The 12625-nt window shown below is 43.2% G+C and overlaps 1 protein-coding gene across 1 annotated transcript in view; it reads left to right on the top strand.

Annotated features, from left to right (window-relative positions):
- LOC111534503 overlaps positions 1-12625 on the top strand; it is a 70562-nt gene that overhangs the window by 515 nt on the left and 57422 nt on the right. The window contains 4 exon segments of the mRNA XM_026446736.2: positions 2214-2315; positions 6960-7007; positions 8747-8805; positions 9948-10020. The gene's annotated coding sequence lies outside the window, so the exon portion shown is untranslated.

The following is a 12625-nucleotide window of genomic DNA, read 5'->3' as shown; positions in this document are numbered from 1 at the left end:
CCAGCACTTTGGGAGGCCGAGGCAGGAGGATAGCTTGAGCTCAGAAGTTCAAGACGGGCCTGGGCAGCATGACGTAACCCCATCTCTACGAAAGATACAAAAATTTGCCGGACGCCATGCTCGCCTGGCCTAATTTTTGTGGTTTTGGTAGAGATAGGGGTCTTGCTATGTTGCCCAGGCCGGTCTCTAACTCCTGGGTTCAAGCAATCTTTTCACCTTGGCCTTTAGAGTTGTTGGGATTACAGGCGTGAGCCATCGCACCCTCCTGGGGTAGGCTATTTAATAACATAAGAAAGTGCGGTGGCTCACGCCTGTAATCCCAACACTCTGGGAGGCTGAGGCAGGTAGATCACCTGAGGTCAGGAGTTCGAGACCATCCTTGCCAACTTGGTGAAACCCAGTCTCTACAAAAAATACAAAAATTAGGCCTGGTGTGGTGGCTCACACTTGGAATCAAAGCACTTTGGGGAGCTGGGGTGGGCGGATCACCTGAGGTTAGTTCAAAACCAGCCTGATCAACATGGAGAAACCCTATCTCTACTAAAAATACAAAATTAGCTGGGCATGATGGCGCATGCCTGTAGTCCCAGCTACTCGGGAGGCTAAGACAGGAGAATCTCTTGAACCCAGGAGGTGGAGGTTGCAGTGAGCCGAGATCGCACCACTGCACCCCAGTCTGGGCGACAGAGTGAGACTCCAGAGCTTGAGACCAGCCTAGGCAATGTAGTGAAACCCTGCTTCTACAAAACAAGCAAAAAAGAGTCAGGTGTACCTGTGTCCACCTGTGGCCCAAACTACTTAAGAGGCTGAGGCAAGAGGATCACTTGAGGCCAGGAGCTGAAGGCTGCAGTGAGCTTTGATCATCCCACTGCTCTCCATCCTGAGCAATAGAATGAGATTATGTCTCTAGATAGTTAATTTTACAGTGTTGTTAGTTGTTAATGTGATTATGTTTTTCTAAAATACCATATTCTTTACAAAAGCGTTTTGTCTTTCAAAGCACATACATAGGTCCTCCAGCGAATTTGTCTAATGTTGGCGACCTTGGCTTTCTGGTGACTGAGTCAACAGTATCTGTTTCATAAATAATATAGCCCAATTTTTTTTGAGACAGGGTCTGGTTCTGTTACCCAGGCTGGAGTAAAGTGGCACGTTCTCAGCACACCGTAACTACCATCTCCTGGGTTCAAGCGATTCTCCTCCCTCAGCTGCCCAAATAGCTGGGATTACAGGTGCCACCACATCTGGCTAATACTTTTTTGTTTTTGTTTTTGAGACAGAGTTTGCTCTTGTTGCCCAGGCTAGAGTACAATGTCATCATCTCAGCTTACTGCAACCTCCGCCTCCTGGGTTCAAGTGATTCTCCTGCCTCAGTCTCCTGAGTAGCTGGGATTACATGCATGTGCCACCATACCTGGCTAATTTTGTATTTTTAATAGAGACAGGATTTCTCCATGTTAGTCAGGCTGATCTCGAACTCCCCACCTCAGGTGATCTGCCCACCTCAGCTTCCCAAAGTGCTAGAATTACAGGTGTGAGCCACCACGCCCGGCCTAATTTTTGTATTTTTAGTAGAGATGAGGTTTCACCATGTTGGCCAGGATGGTCTTGAATTCCTGACCTCAAGTGATCTGCCTGTCTTGGCCTCCCAAAGTGTTGGAATTACAGGCATGAGCGAACACGCCCAGCCAGCCCTATTTCTTTAAGCATATATGTTTTGACCTTATTAAAAGTATTTGAACATACAATTATCCAGCTTCCCTTGTTTATGTATGCTTGAATTTTGTATAAGCTTAAATATTTTTTCCAATCTAAGCTTTATTATATCCCCTTTCTTCTGTATTTGTATAACTTTAGGTGGCTGTCTTTGTTGAAAGTTTTTTCTGAAAAACCTTAAAACAGAATATAGTTCTTGGCAGCAATTTCAGAATTATTTGAGGGCAAGGGGAGATTTGTAATGATGATTCAAATGAAGCAAACTAAAAAATAATGAAGCAAGACAGAGGATAAAACAGTATTCACTCGAGCACATCCCAAAAAAATAAAATTTCAGATGTAACTAGAAAAAGGTATGCTGATGATCATAATACAGGAATAATTATTAATACTCAAAATAGTTTTAAAGCCACTTACCTTTTGAATGTTGGGAATTGACTAGGAGGTGGCTGTAACCTAAGATGATTCCTTCAGTAATGACCATTTTCTTTTTCAAGATGATGATTATTCTCCATCTTCTAAGAGACCAAAGACCAACGAGCCACCAGTTCCAGAACCTGCCAATGTTGGGCAACAGAAAGTGAGGGAGTTCAACTCTGGTAAGTTCTCAGTGAAATCCACGACCTTTTCCTTCATCTTCTGGACTCTCAGTGTGGCTGATGAAAGTTACAACATGCTCATCTGCAGGGGCACATGCTTTAGCATGTATTACTACATTATAATCTCACCTTTGTAAAGCCAGGAGCTTTTTGAAAGTCGCATTATAGACATTGTTTAAACATGGTTTGAATTTACCAAAGCATAGGACATTGTTTCATCTCACATTAATTAGTTAGTTGGCTCAAAATTAGTGCTAATGACTTAGTAATTCAATGGTTTCTCTTAGCTTTAAAACTTTCTTTATTTCAAAACAAAAAAAAATCATCTCTTCATTTTCGTTTTTGCTGTGTGTCACTGCCTGTCAGCTGCTAATCTGTTAACTCCTAGTGGATGATGTGTCCTGTGAAGGGACTGAATGAGATATTAGTGGCAAATTATGTTGATGATTCATATTTTGGATATAAATAGATCATTAAGCTTGTATACATTTTGAAAATAGTATTTTAATATTCTATTATGTCATAGTTACAATGATTGGCTATATATTGAATTTATATGTTCATTAAGTTGTTGTATGTTTATGTTCTTTAGTATTCTAACTTGCAACTGTATATCTGTTAAGTCTTTTTTTTTTTTTTTTAAGAAGATCAGACTCTGATTTATTGAGGCATCTGTTTGATGCCAAGTTAAGTGGCCCAGGCTCTGTGTAAGGGGTAAGGTTAATGCAAGAAGAAGGATGGTGTGGGGCAGTGGTGCCAGGATTAGTTTGGAATACCTAGGGGTCCTCTGAGGTTCCCCAAGTTTCCCTGGCCCTGGCCAGCTGTGCTGCTGGCCTGAGCATCTAATGAGCTTGCAAGGGTGACTCCGAGAGGTGGGTGGTCCAGGGGCTAGGGCAGAGACTTTGGAGTTATGCTGTTGGCTTTGAATCCAGACTCCTATACTTGGTAGCTGTGACCTTTCCATGCCTCAAGTGACCTGCAGAACTGAGCTCTGTCTGAGACAGGTCCCATCTAGGCACTGCAGATCCATCTAGAGTTAAACCACCCCAGGTTGCTCACTGTCCGCTGCCTTTACAAGCAGATCTTTGTCTCCTTGGAGGCCCTCACAATCCAGTGGAGGAAGTGAAACTCATCTGCCTCTGTCCCTCTGGGTGCGCCTCATGCCAGGTGCATCTGTGGACATGCGCCATGCTACTGGGCTTCCAAAGTTGGAGAAAGTTGCCAGGCTCAGGTGGGTACATCAGAGTAGCTGCTGCCCTCTGGACACAGTGACAAAAGAACACTCTGGGCCTAGAGCCCTGGTCTGGGGCATTGGGCAAGGCTCTTGCACTTCTCTGAGGTCATTTTCCCATCTGGAAAGTGTGCTGATTAAATCTCCCTTTGGGCACTGAGGGCTCAATGTTAGTCTGAGAACCAGCATATGGGGTTTGGGCTGTAATCCCCCTTTAGCCCCATAGCTTGGGGGAAGCAGGGACTTTGTTGGGATACCCCAGGCATCAGTCCAGCTTCCTGCCCCTGCTTGGGCTCAGTATCTGAAGTACTCTGGGGGGCAGGTGGTCCTGATGGGGGTTGGGGCTTTTCCCCAGACTGAGGTCACACCCAGAGCCAGAAATCTTGGTGCCTACTCTGGGCTAAGGATGCATCTGGCCCCCCAGGATGCAGGTAACTGCCCATCTTACCTGGTTTCTGCCTGCCAGGGCCAATCTTCAGACCTCGGGACTTCCCAGCCTATCCCGCCTCCCTCTCTGTACAGCCTTGAAGCCTCGTGGATTCAGCACTTTTTCCAGGCCATCTCCTGATTGTCCTGCCCTGAGGCCTGGCTCATGCTGCTCCCCGTCCTGCTCACCAAGACCCATAAGGACCACTCCACACCCAGCTCATCCCCATCCCCTTAGATAGTCCTTTCTCTTTCCTCAGGTGACCAGGTGCATATGTTGGTGTCAGGACCTTCCCTGCACCTGGGAATGCCTACTGGCCACCTCGGTCACAGAGACCAAGGCATTTACTTGATATGAGTGCCTTTGGTTCACTGTCTACATGGCCAGGGAGGGAGTCAATAATAGGCTTTTCACTTGCTACAAGGGCCAGTTCTCCTGGCCCCATGGCCCTAGGGATGGAGGATGCTGCAGGATACACACCCCTCACTTCCCAGCTGAGGACTGTGGGTCATCTCAGGGCAATTTCACAGTCCCTGCATGCCCCATCCCCTCAGCTCTGCAAATGCCAAGCAGCGCAGCCTGCCTAGTCAACAGTGGGCTCAGGACTACCCAGGTGGGCTCAAGACTGCCCAGGTAGTCCCCAGAGTGCCCTTGGCAGGCCCCTCACCTGGCTGCTCCCACGGCTCTGTAGCAAGAGTTCTAACCGTTTTTGTATGGAGCCTGCTGAGAAAGAGCTGTGGACCATTTTCCCAGAAACGCATGTGCACGCTCTCCACACAAAACCTTGCATCGTTTCAGGGGGCTCACACCTCCCTATGGGCCCGGTTATTGAACCCCTCGGACCTGAGAGTGAGAAACCTTGCCTCAATGGAGTTTTGCTCTGTTGCCCAAGCTAGAGTGCAGTGGCGTTACCTCGGCTCACTGCAACCTCCGCCTGCCGGGTTCACACAATTCTCCTGCCTCAGCTTCCTTAGTAGCTGGGACTACAGGTGCGCACCTACCACCCTCAGCTAACTTTTTGTATTTTCAGTAGAGGTGGGGTTTCACCATGTTGGCCAGGATGGTCTAGATCTCTTGACTTCGTGATCCGCCTGCCTCGCCCTCCCAATGTCCCAGCATGAGCCACCGCGCTCAGTCAGGGTCCCTCTTAAACTTGTATTTTTAAGGTCTGGGGTCCCTCTTACTTAACCTTTTTTTTTTTTCTTTTTTTCTTTTTTTCTTTTTTGAGACGGAGTCTTGCTCTGTCACCCAGGCTGGCAGTGGTGCGGCCTTGGCTCACTGCAACATCCGCCTCCTGGGTTCAAGTGATTCTCCTGCCTCAGCCTCCTGAATAGCTGGGACTACAGGCACCTGCCACCATGTCCGGCTAAGTTTTGTATTTTTGGTAGAGATGAGGGCGGAGGCAAGGGGTTGGGGAGAGGAGAGTGGTTTTTGCTTTGTTGCCCAGAGCTCAAAGTGATCCGCCCACCTCTGCTCCCGAAGTGCTAGTATTACAGGCCTGCACCACCAGCCACTGTAAAATCTTATTTCCACACAGCTGAGACATGTTTTAGGAAGTTTGCTAAAAGACCCCCGGAGACCTCCTCATTGTGGTCTCCCTGTTGTCGTGTTTAATTTGATTGATCTTTTCTGCCTTCCTGCTTTTCAGAAATTAAAAGGTTAAAAAGAGGTACTAAACTTTAAAACTTCTCTTATAGTCTCCCATTAAACTAATTCTAAGAACCACCAAAAAAGGGAAAAATGTTTCCAAAAGCAGTAAAATGATGTGGACTGTTAGTATGTAAAATGTAGGAAATAAGTCATATGTTAGTGCTGCTCTGACCTAGGGACATATTATTGAGAATCAACTTTTGCTCAGTTTTCAGAGAAATGGAATAATCATATCGCTGATCTATGTAAATAAGTTGAAGAATTGTCTGAAAGAAAATACGGTATGTTTAAATTGGAAAAGTCCTGTGATACTTTGTTCATAAGCATTTACACAATGGAGTTATTGTTTATCATGGGGGTACTGTGGACAAGCCCAGGGCTCCTGGTGAATCCTGCCATCCTTACACGTCTCTCCTTGTAAGTTGCTTTGTAGTTTCTGTCTAAATATTAGAAACATTCTTTGTTTCTAGATTACTGCAAAGCTGAGCAAAAGTTGTATTTCTTTAATTGTCGTTAGCATTTCTTTTAAACTTTCAGCATGGATATTGGGGATTTATTTACATATTTATTGCAAAGCCCTGGATCTTAGGGATTTAATTGAATATTATTTTTTGAAACTAATTTTTTCTCTTAATCTGCTTTGTTAAATTCGGTATTCACCAAGATGCCCCTATTGTCTCTACTTTTATCTTTTTTTCTTTTTTTTTTTTTGAGACAGAGTCTCACACTGATGCCCAGACTGCAGTGTAATGGCGCGATCTCAGCTCACTGAAACCTCCGCCTCCCAGGTTCAAGCGATTCTCCTGCCTCAGCCTCCTGAATAGTTGGGATTACAGTCAATTCTGCTGCCTCAAGTAGCTGGGATTACAGGCATGCATCAACACGCCCAGCTAATTTTTGTATTTTTGTGGAGACAGGGTTTCACCATGTTGGCCAGGCTGGTCTCGAACTCCTGACCTCAAGTGGTCCACCTGCCTTGGCCTCCCAAAGTTCTGGGATTACAGGCATGAGCCGTCACACCTGGTCTATATTTTTATTATATTGTTAATTTAGTACTATTCTGAGTAAAAATAATTTGCTATTACAGTTTTATAAATTGACTATGACAATTTTATAAATGTCAGTGCTTTTTATAAAGTGAAACAGATTATGTTGTGGGGCTTTTGTTGTGATGGTGATTTATTATTTAGTTTAAAGACAATAATATTCAGATGTTGTGAAATTATAAAAACAATCTTCACATTTTATAATTTTTTTGGAGACGAAGTTTTGCTTTTGTTGTTCTGGCTAGAGTGCAATGGCACAATCTCGGCTCACCACAACCTCCACCTCCCAGGTTCAAGCAATTCTCCTGCCTCAACCTCCCGAGTAGCTGGGACTAGAGGTATGTGCCACCGCCTGCAGGTAATTTTTGTACTTTTAGTAAAGACAGGGTTTCACCATGTTGACCAGGATGGTCTTGATCTCTTGACCTTGTGATCTACCTGCCTCGGCCTCCCAAAGTGCTGGGATTACAGGCATGAGTCACCGCACCCGGCCCACATTTTATAATTTTAAAGCAGTATTATTATTAATTGCCTTGCAGAAAGATACTTTTGTTGTGATATGTAAGTATAATATTCGAGTATAGTGTACAGCAAAGGACATTAAACCTAAGTCAGCACTAATATGTTATGTGGTACACTTGAAACTTTAGTACAAATATTAATGTTTAGTAGCAAATAGACCTTAATACATAATGATAGCAAAAAAATGGAGCTGTTCAGATGAGAGACCATTGGTTCTGTCTGATTTTAATACTCCCTATGCTCTTGACTTTTTGTTTTTTTCCTTTGAGATAGAGTCTTGCTCTGTCACCCAGGCTGGAGTGCAGTGGCGTGATCACAGCTCACTGCAACCTCCACCTCTCAGGGTCAAGCAATCCTCCCGCCTCAGCCTCCCTAGTAGCTAGGACTACAGGTGTGTGCCACCACGCCCAGCTAATTTTTGTATTTTTAGTAGAGACAGGGTTTCACTATGTTGGCCAGGCTGGTCTCAAACTCCTGACCTCAGGTGCTCCACCCGCCTTGGCCTCCCAAAGTGTTGGCGTTACAAGCATGAGTCACTGCACCTGGCCACCTCTTGACTTTTTATAGCTGTTGTATTATTTTAATCATGAGTAAATAAATGCTAGTTGAAATGATGCAGTTCAGGAGAATCTTCTGCTTCTTTTACTAAAAAAAAAATTTTTTTAAGTCCAATAAAGTTACACTAATGTTTATGTTTGGAAAATTTTACCTTTTCCAGCCAAGCGCGTTAGCTCACACCTGTAATCCCAGCACTTTGGGAAGCCGAGGTGGGTGGATCACCTGAGGTCAGGAGTTCAAGACCAGCCTGACCAATATGGTGAAAACACCATCTCTACTAAAAATAAAAAAACTAGTCGGGCATCGTGGTGGATGCCTGTAGTCCCAGTTACTCCGAAGGCTGAAACAGGAGAATTGCTTGAACCCAGGAGGCAGACGTTGGAATGAGCCGAGATCGTGCCATTGCACTCCGAGACTCTGTCTCAAAAAAAAAAAAAAAATTAAAATATTACCTATTCCGTTTAGTACTATATGTTTTAAACGATATTAGCTGGTATTTTTTTTTAGCTTTGTAATGTAGTTCAGATTTCTGTAGAAATTCTGGCTGTATCTACATTGCCTTAAAGTAATGGGATATTCCTTTTTTTCTTTTTCTTTTCCTTTTTTTTTCAGCTGGAGTTTCGCTCTTGTCGCCCATGCTGGAGTGCAATGGTGTGATCTCAGCTCACTGTAACCTCTGCCTCCCAAGTTCAAATGATTCTCCTAGCTTAGCCTCCTGAGTAGCTGGGATTACAAGTACCTGCCACAATGCCTGGCTAATTTTTGTATTTTTAGTAGAGATGGGGTTTCACCATGTTGGCCAGACTGGTCTCGAACTCCTGACCTTGTGATCTACCTGCCTCAGTCAGTGTTGGGATTACAGCTGTGAGCCACTGTGCCCAGCCTGTCTTTTCTTTCCAAAGCCACCCTTGGTGATTACATGTTAAATATGTACTAATGGATATTACTTTGCTGAATATTGCCTAGTGAATATTAAGTATTTATTCTCACCTTGCAGACGTGAACTTGTGAGTTCGACACATGAAGATTTACAACTTGATAAACCAGCTTCAGGAGGTAGGTCTTCAGTCTTAAGTCAGATTAGAAGATTATGTAAAATAATTATTTAATGCTTAACATTGATTTTTTTTAATGGTATCTTCCATATTCCTCTAACTTTTAATTATATGCCAGGACAGGAGAATTCATGTTGTCAAAATTCTAATACTCTCTAGAACAGTAAACTCATTTTATTTTTATTAACCCATTATAAATACATGTAAATGTTGCATTTATGGATAGACAGAACTAAAAGAACAATATTTTTCCTACTTTTGAGATGCAAGATGTATCTGGCATAATGCATTGAACAGGTTATTACTGAAGCTTGCACGAAACAATTGAGCAAACATTCATCAAATGTCCATGATACCCAGGATATAAGAGATTTCCTTTTAGAATATAGAGCCATTCATATCATCTCTTAATTGTTAGATGTATTTTGAAAGAAATAGAAATATAACTGATTTTCTTACTTGTTTTGGCTCTGGAGTAGAGTGGGGACAAAACAGAATGGAATCACACTGTTTAGTGTGGAAGGATTGCTGCAAGATTATACGCACAGTCTCCCCATACCAAATGGCACCTGCTAGCTGTTCTTTTTTTTTTTTTTTTTTTTTTTTTTTTTTTGTGAGATGGAGTTTTGCTCTGTCGCCCACGCTGGAGTGCAGTGGTGTGATCTCAACTCGTTGCACCCTCCACCTCCCAGGTTCAAGCAATTCTTCCTGCCTCAGGCTCCCAAGTAGCTGGGATTACAGGCACCTGCCATCACGCCCGCCTAATTTTTATATTTGTAGTAGAGTTGGGGTGTCACCATGTTGGCCAGGCTGGTCTCGAACTCCCAACCTCAGGTGATCTGCCCACCTCAGCCTTCCAAAGTGCTAGGATTACAGGCGTGAGCCACTGCGCCTGGCCCGCTAGTGGTTCTTGAGCACACTGAATTCTGCTTTTTCCCAGCTTTAATGAATGTCTGGTTCTTCCTTTTTTGTGCAGTGTGTGTCAGCATTGTTTCAGTAATAAATACATTCTGGATCTTAGAAATAACTTTAGTCATAGGAAAAGAAAAAATAATACTGCCTATTTTATAATAATAATATTTAATAACCCAAGCTATTAAACCCATTAAATTGAGAAAACTTGTATTCTTGTGATTTCGACAGTAAAGGAAGAATAGTATGCCAGAATCACTAAATTAAAAAAGGTGGTGGATCAGCTTTTCTGCAAAAAATTTTGGTAAGTCTGTTTTTTCCCCTTTCAACTAAAGTATATTACTGAGTAATGTTTTTTATAATGTTGTTTTATTTTAGGAAAGTAAATATAATGAGCAGGACTCAGCTCCGGTTTTCTCTTACTGTTTTGTTTTTGAGATGGAGTTTCACTCACGTTACCCAGGCTGGAGTGCAGTGGTGTGGTCTTGGGTCACTGCAACCTCCGCCTCCCAGATTCAAGCGATTCTCCTGCCTCAGCCTCCCAAGTAGCTGGGATTAGTGGCACCTGCCACCATGCCCAGCTAATTTTTGTAAATTTTTAGTAGAGATGTAGTTTCACCTTATTGGCCAGGCTGGTCTCAAATTCCTGACCTCAGGTGATCCACCCACCTCAGCCTCCCAACGTGCTGGGATTACAGTTGTGAGCCACCACACCCAGCCTCCCAGCCTCTCTTACTATTTTTTGTTATTTTTTTTTTTTTTTTTTTTGAGATGGAGTCCAGGCTGGAGTACAGTGGTGTGATCTCGGCTCATTGCAACCTCCACCTCCTGGGTTCAAGCAATTCTCTTACCTCAGCCTCCCAAGTAGCTGGGATCACAGGTGCGTACCACCACACCCAACTAATTTGTTTTTGTATTTTTAGTAGAGATGGGTTTTACCACATTGCCAGGCTGGTCTCAAACTCCTGACCTAAGGTGATCCACCTACCTTGGCATCCCAGAATGCTGAGATTACAGGTATCAGCCACCGCACCTGGCCAGGAGTGGATTATTTTATGGTTCTCCTTTTTAGACCATATAGGGTAACTTCCTGATGTTGCCATGGCATTTGTAAACTGTCATGGCATTGGTGGGAGCGTAGCAGTGAGGATGACCAGAGGTCACTCTCATCACCATCTTAGTTTCAGTGGGTTTGGCTGGATTCTTTACTGCAATTCATTTTATCAGCAAGGTCTTTATGACCTGTATCTTGTGCTGACCTCCTCCGTCACCCTGTGACTTAGAGTGCCTTAACTGTCTGGGAATGCAGCTCAGTAGGTCTCAGCCTCATTTTACCCAGCTTCTATTTAAGATTGAGTTGCTGTCATTCAAACACCTCTGACAGTATTGCTGCTTTCTCTAAGGTTCCTGAAAGGGAGAGAAGAAATCTTAGATTTTTCATTGCTATGAACCACTGCAAGTATTCAGGAAATATTTACTACTTCCAACCTCATAATCCTGCAGTCATTTGGCACCTGTGAGTCAGGTGCCGGGAACTGGGCAGTGCAGAAGACAGTGCCCTGCCCCGTGCATTCTGGAGCATTCAATCTAGTGGGGAAACGTGTAGTAAGTAAGAGATATTTACTATGTAAGAAGGTATAAGGTCTGGGAAATAATTAAGTGGAATAAGGGGGATGGGGAGGCAGGGGTTGTGATTGGATCAGCCTTGATGATATGTGATGAGCACGTTCTGTAGTTGGCCTCACCTCTTTCTAAACTTCCACTTTTCACTCTGAACTCCAATTGGTTCTTTTTTATTTTATAAAAAGTTCGTTAGAATTAGGTTTATATATTTCCTTGTTGAATTAACAGAATAATTTTATTTAACATCCTCTCTAGTGTGACCAAAAGCCTCTAATCTTTTACTGTTATTTGTTCATGGGCGTATTTGTTTTTACAACTGTGATAATTATTTCATTTTGTGTGGTTTCTCAAAAACACATGTGTTTCTTATCTCAAAGAGTTCCTATACTAGAGCCCTTTAGATTTGGTGCTAATATCATGAAGTAAGAATTTAAGACAAATGTTGAGATGTTAGAGGAAAGCCAATCTAAGAACAAAAACATTAATTATTAATAAAAAATTATTAATTAATTAATACTTAATTTCTTTCAAGTTGACATTTAAGTTGAGGTGTGGAGGTGAAGGAGACAGTTGGATAAATAAGTCCGGAAGTAAGGAGAAAGATCTGGCAATAGATATAATTTTGGATTTTATAGTTGTGTTTTGATAGCAATTGTTATCACCAAAATAATTCATCAATGAGCTCCCTGATGGCTCCCCAACTTTTCTTTTTAAAGAAACAGCATCTGCTGGGTGCAGTGGCTCACACCTGTAATCCCAGCATTTTGGGAGGCTGAGGCGGGTGGATCACCTCAAGTAGGAGGTTCGAGACCAGCCTGACCAACATGGAGAAACCCCATCTCCACTAAAAATACTCAATTAGCTGGGCGTGGTGGCGTGCGCCTGTAATCCCAACTACTTGGGAGGCTGAGGCAGGAGAATCACTTGAACCCAGGAGGCAGAGGTTGCAGTGAGCCGAGATTGCACCGTTACACTCCAGCCTGGACAACAAGAGTGAAACTCCATCTCAAAAAAAAAAAAAAAAAAAGAAAAGAAAAGAAAGAAAGAAAGAAACAGGGTCTTGTTATGTTGTCTGGAACAGACTAGAACTCCTGGGCTCAAGTTATCCTCCTGCCTCAGTCTCCTAAGTAGCTAGGGCTACAGGCACCTGCCACCATGCCGAGCTTTGAGCCACCCCCAACCATCAGGTTGCAAAATATTTAAATGTTACATACAGAGGTGCAAGGGAGAGCTGTATATAAATAGCACGATATAAATTGCTTGAATCTTTCTTTTTAGAGTTTTGT

The sequence above is a fragment of the Piliocolobus tephrosceles genome, unplaced genomic scaffold (assembly GCF_002776525.5).
Source record: "Piliocolobus tephrosceles isolate RC106 unplaced genomic scaffold, ASM277652v3 unscaffolded_77, whole genome shotgun sequence".
Taxonomy (NCBI): domain Eukaryota; kingdom Metazoa; phylum Chordata; class Mammalia; order Primates; family Cercopithecidae; genus Piliocolobus; species Piliocolobus tephrosceles.
The sequence above is the reverse complement of the archived record's forward strand: the minus strand, read 5'-3'. Positions and strand labels throughout refer to the sequence as shown.